Source organism: Tachypleus tridentatus, chromosome 2 (genome assembly GCF_004210375.1).
Source record: "Tachypleus tridentatus isolate NWPU-2018 chromosome 2, ASM421037v1, whole genome shotgun sequence".
NCBI lineage: Eukaryota > Metazoa > Arthropoda > Merostomata > Xiphosura > Limulidae > Tachypleus > Tachypleus tridentatus.
The window spans coordinates 109,453,582-109,466,706 of NC_134826.1; positions in this window are offsets into that span (position 1 = coordinate 109,453,582).

A 13,125-nucleotide genomic window follows, 5' to 3' on the forward strand; every position below is an offset into this window, starting at 1 on the left:
ATACAAACTGTCAATTGGGTACAGAGAAAACTGCCAAAAGGTGACACGATTGGCAAGTTTCATAAATGTTTCCTGCAAGAAAAGACACACAAGATAATAAAAATCAACAAAAGCTTAATGTCATCCAAATTCAAACAGAAACCTCGACAGATTCACTGTATGAAAGTGTCCATTTTTAATTGGGTGGAGAATCCTTTGGGTTACAACCATGTCATTTCCTTTTACAAGAAGAAATCCACAGGCCTCAGTGGATCCTGCTCTACTTAGAGTGGGCAGTTCTCTGTCAGTAGATGCAAGTTCCAGGCACAGAGAGAGAAAATGTATAATCATTCTACATCTCAGGACCAAAGAAAGTAAACCCAAGCATATACCAGAAGCCAGGGTTGAAAGAAGTGAACCCTGGTAGTCACTGGAAGGAATGAAGGGGACAGAAAGAAGATGTTGACTTGTCAACCTGATTATCCAAAGAGGGCAAAACACACTTCATGTAGGTGGAATATGATTCTAATGGTGGCATAGAAAGATGCATCTGCACTCCTGCTGTAACAGTGGCACATAGTGTAGCAGCATGTGTCCAAGATTAAGTTGGGGACAATAAATTCCAAGCTTCAAGGTAAGGAATCTTGTTAATGATTTTGAAATGCTTTACTTCCTTCTCCTCCACCCATTAAGAGCAAGAAGGAATGACAGAGGGGTAGAACAGTACAGTTAATGCAGTTGGCTCCAGTTTGAACTTGTAGGCATCATGGTCTTTCCCACCATGATGAGCACATCAAAGAACCATTACAAATCTTTTGAATGGAAATACAGCTTCACAAAAATATAGGGTGCTGAAGCTAGTCTGAGGGGCATGGCACAAAATTAACATATTACTCCTTGATAGATGAGTCAAAGATAAGAATGAAATTGAACAGAGATCATACACAGATAAGCACTGGAGACACCCATCTTTGTCATCCATAGACCTGTCCCACCTCAGTTGTTTTTTTCACCTTGCATATTTCACCATAGTGTCCTACTTCAGTCTTCAGTGGGACAGGTCAATGATGGACCTCCAGTCCTGTCTCACTAGGAATCAGCAAGAGTACAACCTTGGTGAATGATGTGGAACAGGTTCAATAGCCTGTTGGTTGAGGAGGTTCTGTACTGCCTCTGTTAGACGGTGGCAAGTTAGGGGATTCTGAAAAGAAAGGAAGGAAACAGGTACCTGGAAAAAGTAATTTCAAGTTCATCTTACAAAACTGAAAGAGTCTAAACATCAGTGGTGAAAGGATACCACTGACAAACATTGGTCACAAGTTGAACTCCCAATAGGCCTCAACCCACCAGGGAGTCACCAGAATTGCTGGTGACATATCATACACCCTTGAGAAAATTGAACCATGGAACAACGAGAAAGAGGGACAGGCAAAGCCTGGGAAACTGGAATCAGCATCACACTTAACTCTGACTGAGACAAATGTGCTTCCAGATGTAAAAGGGTAGATTTTTGCAGGAGACACCTGAGACTCCAAAGACTCTGAGACTGTATTAAAGATAGTATGTCTTAAAAAACAAAGCTATACAAAAATCCAAGAGATAAGGAGCAGGAAATGAGTTTGAGAGATGACAGCATCACAACGTAATATGTCCCAACAACAGACAAAGCCAGGGAGAAGATGACAAACAAGCCAAAGTACAGATAAGAAAAGAGGAAATGTCCCAAGAAAATCCATTAGGTTTTTGTGAAGAACCTCAGACAGAAAATACAGGTGAAAACAGTTTCTAAATACTTTTTTTCTTCTCATAATGAAACACTAAATATACACTTAATTATACCCGAAATTAATTCCTTCCACAATGTTGTGTCACACCATATTTTTACAAAGCATAATCATATGATTAATAATAATATAATAGGGAAACTACACAAATATTACTCAGGAGATGATACTGTTAACATGTAAGAATGGAAGCAGAGATGCCCTGAAACAACACAACTATATTATTGAAGACAGGATGGTTTAATGTTAATAGCAATGACATTTTGAATCAGTCCATAAAACATCAATGCTACTCACTAAACCTAATAATTGTACATGAAAAAAACAACCTTAAAATTTGTCGAAATACACCCACCACTGGAGAAAAACATTAAATCCTCTACTTTTCAATATTCATCAGTTCCATTTCTCAAACTCTAATGATGGATCAGCTGTCACTACTTGTGATGGAAAATCATTCCATAAGTAAATTACAATTTTAGAAAAATAAAAACTGCTTTAACTGGAGCAGTATGTTTTTTTTTAACAAAACAGTCTTTGAAACATGTTGCCTTCAGTTATGATTAATAGAGTAAATACAAAGAAAGGCTTGATAAATATCTAAATGATATTGGCTAGCTTTGAGGTTTCTTTTTTGTTATGTTTAGTTTACTGGATTGAACAGTCTAAACAGACTAGAAGGTTCCTTATTCTTCTTACATTGTATGTTCTATTAGCCTGCCCCTTTCAAATATTACAAGGTTGTTTTTTACTCTGCCACTTTTTTTTTTCATAAAATGTTAAGAAATCTTAACCTATTCCTTTAAGAAAACACTTCCAGAAATCAAACTAATAGCCCTACTTTCAACCTTTTCCATTCAGCTGACATTTCTTAAATACAGAGACCAAAACTGCAATACTGTAAAGATGCCTAATCAATCTTGTATAAATCCATTCAAATAATCCTTTTTCCAGCCCCCAATTATGTGCTTTCTTAGCTAGTCTTTTATGGTACCATATCATGAATTCTACAAATCCAAGCACACCATGACTACACCATTTCCATCATATGAATAACAAAATCTCTGGAATGTGCAAATACATCAGTAAGAAAAGATTTGCTTTCAATGAAACTATTAGATTGAAATAAAAACTAAACTCTAGTGTTAACTAAGAATATTAGATAAAAATAAAACTTAATATTACTGTTTCCACTACTTTTGGTCCAAGTCTAGTAAATTATATAGATTAATTAGTGGAGTGTATTTAATGTGTTAACCAATTAAAAGTTTAATCAAGAACTGAAATTACTGCTTCCATTATTATTTGTAGCTATAGCTACTAAGTCTTTAGTATAATATTTAGAATTAATAATTATCTAAGTGTAACTTTGTGTGTACATCTGTAGTTTCAGTTCTAGTAATAATTAATAACCCAGTAGTACCTACAATTCAACCTAAAAACTGAAATAGCTTAATTTTAATTGAATTTACAAATATTGGGTGGTTAGATTGATAACAGCACTAACAGAGAATCAAAACTAACATCATCATAAGTTCAGTAAGGTTAGAAGTAATACAGTTCAGTGATAAGTACAGTGAAGTTTAATTGGTGTGGTAGATGCCAGAAATAAGTTAAATTTCAGAATCCCACTTAATTAAGACTTTCAAGAGCTTCAAAAAAATGAAGTATATTACCATTGTACTTCTTGTTCAAAAATATGCAGGAACTTTAAGAAAAGCTGCATTATAACAGGTTAAGAGCAGAAATCAACAAATAAAACAGCATAAAGCCACTAAAGGATGATTTAAGAGAGGAGAGGAAGCAAGTGTTGGGTATAAAGGTTCAAAGTAGCAAATAAAGATACAGGAATATAAGGGCCCAGAACAGAACCTTGTGGTACTCCAACATTAATTGTAAGCCAATCACTATAATTATTATGGATACAAACTGATTGCTTTCTATTGTGAAAGTAAGAAAACCAATCAAAAACAATGCCTCTAAAACCATAATAAGATAATTTATTTAACAATATTTTATGATTAACAGAATCAAAAGCTTTGGCTAAGTCAAGAAAAACAGCAATTGGATGAAAATCAGAATCCAAAGCTTCTGTAATATTTCCCACAAGTTTAGCAACAGCAACCTCCGCTCCAAGCCCAGGCCGAAAGCCAAATTGAGAAGGAGACAAAACTGAATGTCTATCAAGAAATGATAAAATTCTAATCTTCATAGATTTTTCAAATAGTTTAGAGAAATGTATTAATAAGGAAATAGGTCTATAATTCGTAAAATCAGAAATATTACCAGATTTATAAATAGGAATGACCAATGATAACTTTAAAGCATTAGGAAACTTCCCTTGAGTAAAAGATAAATTAATTAAAAAAGTCAAAATTGGTGCAAAAAAGATTAGCATTAGCTTTCAAAATCTTAACCAAACACCATCTACACCATTAGAAGCTGAATTTGATAAGGAGAAAATATTATTCATAGTTTCAGATACAGTAACAGGATATAGGTAACAAGAAGAAGAAGGAGCAGGAGGCATGCCCTGAGAACAAAATTTAGGATTGGAGCAAGTAGATTTAGCAACATTAACAAAAAAATAATTCAAATCAGATAAATCAGTAGTACCAAAATTACAAAATTTCTTTTTTTTTTTTTAACATCAATAATAGAGTTAACAATATTCCAATTCTGTTTAATAGTTTTAGCATTCTTAAACAGGTTATGATAATAAGTCCATTTAGTCTTATGGGTCAAGCTAACAACATAATTCCTTAAACACTTAAATCTAATCTTTAGATAAATATCATCAGGAAATTGATGTACTTTCTTTTTAACTTATCTCTTTTAATCATTAACAAAACCAATTCACTGGTAATCCATGGCTTAATTTTTTCTAAACTTTCGTGACACAGAAACAGTAGTAGTACAACTTTGAATACAATCAGTTAACACTTCAGCAAAATTATCATAAGCAACATTAACATCAGAACAATTCATAACACAGGACCAATCTGAAAAATTCAAACAAGAACTCAATTCATTAAACTTAATCTTTGAACATTTGAGACATGTTCTAGATCCGATAAAATGTCTATACATAAAACAATTGGAAAATGATCGGTCAAAAAACTCTCAACAATATAAGAATAACAATTTTAATAGTATTTCCACTAATTAAAAATGATCAATACAAGAATTAGTAACATTGGTTATCCGTGTAGGAGAAGAAATAATAATACTAAGATTGTTCTCAGACAAAAACTTAAAATATGCATTTTTATAACAAACATCATCAAATGCCAAAACATCTATATTAAAATCACCAACAAGTATATTAATATCATATTTGTATAAATTCAATTCTAATGAAAGCTCATCAATAAATTTCAATACAGGCAATCTAGGAGATCGATAAACAACAAAGAGATTAAATTTCTTATTTTGAATCATACAAAATAAAATTAAAGCATCAGACTTAATGTACTGCACTTCTTTATCATAGTCAGTATCTCAAATTTAACAAAACTGCCACTCCACTAGCCTTATTTAGACCAGAAGATGAAGAATAAAAGGAGTAACCTGGAATCAAAAGGAAACAAATCCATCCTCAACAAACCAAGTTTCAGAAAAAGCTATTATATGAAATTTAACAACGCTTGATTGTAAAAAAAACAAGAAATTGGTCAAAATTTTGAGTAAGACTTCGAATATTAACATGTATTAAATTTAAATGACCAACAGAAAAACATTTGGTAAATCAGAAAGAGAAGACAAAGTTGGTGTAACACCAACAATATCATCAAAATCATCAGCCATTGCAGTATTTATAAATTATTAAGATCAATCAAGCAACGTAAAACAATATTCCGTGAATTTTTGGCGGAAAAAGAAGCAACATATCCCGACTTGTCCTACTAAAGTTCAGTTTGATGGCTTAGCTGTGGTTGTGTCGTGATTTTTAGCTTAAATGAAAATAACCGCCCTCAACCGTTACTCACAAACAGTGAATGGCTTTGTAAATTAGCTTTACTGTAGATTTGAACATGTACCTGACTAATTCAATCTTAGAATACAAACCAAACCGTGCTTATCAGCAAGATGTACACCGAGGTGAAAGCATTTCGTCAAAAACCAATTCCTTGTTAGTCCCAATTGATGAGGAGTTGCTTCACACATTTTTCATGTTGTGAAACGTTCAAGCAAGAAGTGGGATACTCATTCCCACGCAGATTTGCACAAGATATCTTTTCTGTCCTGAAAGTATAGTTCATGGAGCGTTTTTCTGATCTTGTTGCGAGTGAAACAGAAATAAAGATCTTCTAAAACCCATTTGATTCTGTTATTGATGAACTGCCACCTGATACTCAGATGGAAGTGATTAATTTGCAATCCAACGACTTCTTGAAAGACAAATACAAAGAGAGGAAACAAATAAAGTTCTTTGTCATCTGATAAGGCTAGTCTGTAACTAGATTTCATACACTTCATTTTTGAATATGCCTTTTCACAGAAATAGATAGCGCCAAAAACTGAAATCAATCTACAAGCAAAGTTTTTTAAATGAACATATTGATATCTTGCGAGGAATTTAAAGAACTTTATTTGTTTCCAGTCATGTTGGGACGAAACTCTAGTTTTCGTGTGCTGGTGAAACACGATGCACCACACATCATTGTGACGCATTGTGTTCTGCACAGGCATGTTTTGGCAACAAAAACCTTGCCTTCAAAACTGGCAGAAGTATTTAAAATTGTAGTGGAATATGTGAACTTTGTGCAAAATAGTGCCATGAAGCACCGCATCTACAAAGAGCTGTGTAATGAAATGGGCTCTGAATTCGAGGTACTTCTCTGCCATTCTAACGTTTAGTGGTTATCCCGGAGAAAGGTGCTGAATCGTGTTTTTGCCATGCGTGTGGAATTAGCCTTGTTTTTGCGAGAGCACCAACATTGTCATGCAGATTGCTTCGAAAACTCCGAGTTCATTCTCATTTTGGCGTATATGGCCAATATCTTCAATGCTCTCAATCATCTCATTCAACAGATGCAGGGCGGTGGAGTCAACACCATCGAAACGGGAGAAAACCTGAAGGCTTTTTAAAAGAGCTACCGTTATGGAAAGGACGAACAGAGAATGATAACTTCGCAAGCTTTCCCCTGCTGAAATCGGAGACATTTCTGTACCCGGGGAACTAAAGCAAGTAATTATCATGCACTTAGATGAGCTCGCAAAGTCTCTCGACGGATACTTTCCCACCAGAGAGTCATATCTAGCATGGGTGAGACAGCTGTTCATTCTACTTCAGCAGAGCCAGGTTTAACAGCAACCTTTCAGAACAACAACTCTCTCAACGTTTTGGTGTCACCAAATCGTAGCGTACCCTCTTATTGCTAGGAAAGCCCTTGAGATACTCATACCGTTTGTTACAACGTATCTTTGCGAGCAATCCTTTTCGAGGATGATAGACATAAAAACGAAGAGAAGGAACAGACTTTATTGAGAAAATGATATGCGAGTGGCACTTGCCAGGGTGTATCCGCGCATTTCTGAACTTGTCTCTGAAAGGCAACAGCAAAAGTCACATTGATTTACAGTAAATATTCATTGAGTTATGTTTCTGTTTTTGTGTGAAATTCATGTTTTGTTGGTTTTATTCTTTAAACACAGTGATATTGTGTGCAACTGATGCATGTTTCATTTTGTGCACTAATAAAATATCTACTTATGTTTTGAATTTGAAAAAATCATATTTTATTTTTCCAATTGCGAAGGGTTCAGTAAATGCAAGTACGAAACTTCCGGTGTTCAGTAGCTCCAACAAGGTTAAGAGCCACTGTTCTAATGATTGTTTAGAGTATAACTTAGTTGAAAGTAGTGCCCCTTTGCTATAATATATGATCACTGTTCAGTTTACACACAAAAACATTTAGCTATTGGTTCCATGCTATATCTAAATTACATGTTTATTATTCGCCTATCTATGACTGGCATTATTTATTTTTTCAAGTATTTCTTTCTGTATTCTTTATAAAAATTATAATCTATTTATTTTAAAATTGGTCATTATTTTTCTATTATTTATGTATTGAGCACATGTTAACTTTGTACTAGAGCTCTGGATTTCAGAATTGGCAAGTAGAATTCAAACCTATGTGCGACCCAAAAAACAATCCATCGATTTTTAAGCTGTTTCTGCATAATCTGAGTAATACTCAGTCCTTTAACATGGCAAATAGGTGCTAATGACTGGCTACTTCCCCTTTGATCAAGTTACAAATTCTTTACACTTCATTCAACTTTCTGTTTGTGTAGACACAAAAAAGGGAGAGGGAAGGTGAACAAATCTTTATTTTATCTTTAGAAAAAACTATTAAATATTAGCCAATATGATATATTTTAGCTTCAACAGAATAATACTGCATTGCAAAGTAAAAATGGCGAAGAAAGAGTCATTTTATGTTGGCTAGATAAAACCAAAAAAGAACAACCGAAAAGCAATGGGCTGCAAGTGTGTGTAATGTAAGAAATAATAGCACTTATGTACACATGTGGTGTCCTGGCTACGTAATAGTGTATAACTTTGTTAAAGAAGTCGCTTATGAAACAAAGTATTTTCTGTTTAGAAAGCAGGCAGCGTTGATTCAGACGCTCAGACGTCATATGCTCATCAAGAGATGAAGTCCCGATTTAATTATTTTATTTATAATTATGAGTGATTGATTATCCAGGTATTTATTTATTTTTTTATAATTATGAGTGATTTATTATCCAGGTTTTTGGTGGAATGGTTATAGGTATGGTAAACTGATTTGAGTTAATAAGCGCTAACAGAAATTCTTGATTTGCACCTGTCTCTCCAAAGCCAAAAGTAGGTATTCAGGTTTCAGTACAACTAAAGTCATTGGTTGAGGATTATTAAAAAAAACTCTAGATCAATTGAACCAAATGCAACTCATTCATCTGTTGATCAAACATGTTGTAACTGTGGCTGATTCTGTCAAAAAATTATGACTTAGCACCATATAAATACAGGTGATGCAAATCAAATAAGGAGTCTGCCTTCCCTGGAACACGATGGAAGCCCCCAGTACTGAAATATGATGGATGTTAAAGGAATTCTTGGCAATATCCAGCAGTGATTCTCAGGAATAAGGAAAATACATCATAGATCTGTGCTAATTTTAGGTTGATTATTCCATTTTCTCAGCAGTGAACTTAGCATGAAAATTTTAGCAAATTGAAATGGATAATAAGAACATTTGTAAGGCTACCTTTAGCATTAGAGATGTCTTGTACAAATTTCGCATCATGCCATTTGGTCTGTATAATGCACCTGCTACTTTCAAGAAGCTAATAGAACTAACACTGAAGGGACTCCAATTAGATAAATTCCTGGTCTACATTAATAATATTTTGGTATTTGTTCACATGCGTAAGTCTGTGGTTGCAAACATAAGAATAGTATTCCAGTAGATAAATTAAGAAAACTTGAAAATGAAGCCTGAACAAGAACTTTTCAGATATAGAGTCTCTATCAACTCAGCTAAGAAAGTTATGTGAGAGGTTGACTTAGATCTATGACCAAATGAAAAGTCTGAAATTCATTATTTTCACATTTTATTATTAATCATTTTTGGTCAATTTATCTGAGATTATTGTATCATTATATGTTCTCACAAGGATCGAGATATTAGTAAACTTCTGGTTCTTAAAGATTTCTTTAGTGAAGGATTCAGTGCTAGCTGTCTACTTAAAGACTGTGAGTTCCTGTTGGACACTGATACTAGCAACATTAGAAATGAAACAGTGTCATTATAGTTGTTGAAAAGAGTAGAATGTTGAATTACATATACTATTTCAGATTCACAGCTTACAAATACAAATACTGTGTGACAAAGAGTTGCCTGCATTTCTTATCTTTGTAAAATACTAATGCCACTACTTGTATATGGATGTTTACTGTCTAAGTGAACCATACTTCTTAAAGTGGCTAATGAACTATAAGAATCTGGAAGGGTTAGCAACAGACTGGAATACAACACTGCAATAATATGACTTTGTCATATTGCATCATACAAGCCCACAACAAGGAAATACAGATGGACTATCTCAACACACAGTGATACTTTGTCCATTCATGGAATGTTCTGTTCTAATCCTGGACATCACATGGGATTTTAAAATATAACAAATCTCCTATAAGAAGGGCATGCCTTAAAGTAACAACTTTTACTGTTGGATTATCCAAGATTGACACTTCAGGAGATATGGAAATAATAACTGAAGGACCCCAGCAACTTAAATTCTGAATTACATTAATGGAAGAGCATAGCATGGTCACAAGTAACCTGTGTCATTGACGGTTAGTTACAAATATAGAAAGTTATGCTCTACCATCACTGTAAACCACCAAGTCAAACTTTTCTTAATGTGCTATAGCCAGTAACCTTCAGAACTTTACAGCAAGATATTCTTGAGACTTTGTCTAGCAAAGACGGGATGCTTTGAAAATACTATTCGTGCTTACGTTTAATGTCAGTCCTTATGGCTATATTTAGTCGAAATATTCAGCGGTGGTTTGAACAATGTACATTATGTATTATACAGAAACAGAATTGACTGAGACAGTTTGGTCTCGTCTTCAGCAGATAGTCCTGTATATTAATACTCCTCTCTTGGAGACTGCGAGAGGTCATCAATACTCATTGTTATTAACTATCTTACAAAGGGGATCAAGCATTATCCATTAGTTGACACATCACTCCAGTCTATGACTAATATGCTGGCAAAGAAAAGGATAGCATGATTCAGAATAAATAAAATCCACATGGATGATGAAGCTGATTTAAACAGTGAACTATCAATAAACATGTCCAATTTCAACAGTCGACTATTCGCTGAGTTGTGGAAAGTGTTAGGTGCGATGAAGGTAAACTTTCACATTATTACTCCAAGTCAGATGATTTTTCAGACTAAGTAATACAGACTGCCAAATGGATGCTTGGAAAGTTTGTTAATCCTGACAGAAATGACTGGGATGAATATTTGACATTGTCATATGTTATGTTATGTTCGCCAATTTTCAGTTAAAGGTCTTACTCTGTTTCTTAATAGTATAAATTGCTGTTACTGGGCTTAGGAATCTTCTACAGTAGGTATCTGTGACATGTTGACGATAAATTCATTGATAAATGAACAATACGCATTCCACTTGTTTTCAAAATATCTATATTCAGAAGTAGTGAAACGTATGTACAGCAAATTCTTCAGAGTATAGAGATGATAGATATATCTTAAACATTATATATTGTTCTCCTCTTATTAAAATGTCAACTAAGACGTATTTAATTGCTTTACAATTTCAACTGATGAGCCAAACTACCTTTACCTTTATTTCTATAGCACTAGTATTTCGTGTATAATTCACTTACGATCACATAAAAGCTACTGCAGTCGTATACCGCACTTCTAGTGATCGTGTGGTCTTCTTTCTTCAAAATATACTCTGTTCTTCTTCTCATAATTCACTCAGGCTGATTCAGTTATTTTAAAATCACCCTTTGACAAAATAAATTCTTCTTCTGTTTCTCCTTTTCTGATATTAGTCTGATGTTAATGATGTTAATAATTAGGCCTCTCACTTCTATGACAGTTAACTTCACTTCCAATTTCCTTGGCCGTGACTTTACACTATTTTCCTATTGCTTGTCTGCCGTTTCCGCTCGTCTTACGCTATTTACATATTTATAAAAAAATAAACAATCACGAAATATTAACTCATAAATAATTAATTAACACTATCTACACTTAACAGTTATTTATAATGTGACAGGCATATATAATAATAAAACACGAATCTACAGACTGTCCTCTGAACACGTTCATGTTTGAGTGAGAATATGTTCTGAGAAAATGACTTAATTATCTAGGTGAGTAATGCCAACTAAATAGAACATTTCACCTATACTCTTCATATTTACTTACATTCACCTTGAAAACATGTCAGTTCCACAAACAATAAAGGATTTTTTTTTTTTCTCTGAGTGTATATTGAGATGAAGTGGTAATAATACAAATTTTAGTCAGAATGAGTAGAATTTTGATTTTAAAAAGTCCCAAATTTTCTACATTTTGCCAGTGGGTTTTTATTTTTGTAAGACCTTAAATATAAATAAGTTAAGTTTGGTGGCTCCAAGATGACATTATTGCCACCACCATACATAGTTAGGAAAGTTAACCAAAAATCATTACCAAAGGATTCAAGTGGTAGGTGGAGGTAATATACGTTAGTCACTAGAATACTTGACATTGTATAATGATGGTGTAAATACATATAAAAATATATATTTATAATTAAACAGATGTATATGGTCCCATGTACAGGCATAAATAATAAAAAAGTCATTCTTAAGTATTTTATAATATAAATAAATCAACTACACACAGACCAGAAGTAGACAGTGAGAATACGGATACAAGAGTTAATCTTGATGTTAAGTATTGACGAATAGAAAGGTAACTGTAATAATTGATCTGGGAAATATTACTTGAAAGTGCAGTGTGTCTGTCATTTTTATTTACTGCTGGTAATAAAATTTTTAAATTTAAGCAATTAATGAAATATTCATGAAAGTAATAAGCATAACAAAGTAATACTATGGATGAGACAAGGAGAAAACCACAGTTATATCTTTTGTTTATTTTGGAATTTCGCACAAAGCTACTCGAGGGCTATCTGTGCTAGCCGTCCCTAATTTAGCAGTGTAAGACTAGAGCGAAGGCAGCTAGTCATCACCACCCACTCTTGGGCTACTCTTTACCAACGAATAGTGGGATTGACCGTCACATAATACCCTTCCCCCCACGGTTGGAAGGGCGAGCATGTTTAGCGCAACGCGGGCGCGAACCCTCGGATTACGAGTCGCACGCCTTACGCGCTTGGCCATGCCAGGCCCAGTTATATCTAGTGGCTTTAATAACACATTTTTACCTGGTGTCTTTCATAATGAATAACCCAAGAAACATTTCGACGAGATCGAATTAAAGTATCATAAAAAATATAAATTTGATGTACCTGGTGTTTAATCTGGTTGTGACAGGAATATTTTTAATCCTACAGATTGAAACATTTTAATAAACAGATAGTTTAACTACATATTTTCTTAGTTATATTTTATTACCATATGTTTTGTTTGTTTGTTTTTTTGTAATTAAGTACAAAGGAAGACAATAGGCTATCTGTGCTCTCTCCACAAAGGGTATCTAAACCAAGTTCTAGCGCTGTAAATGGACCCGGCATGGCCAAGCGTGTGAAGGCGTGCGACTCGTAAACATGCTCGCCTTTTCAGCTGTGGAGGCTTTATAATGTGAC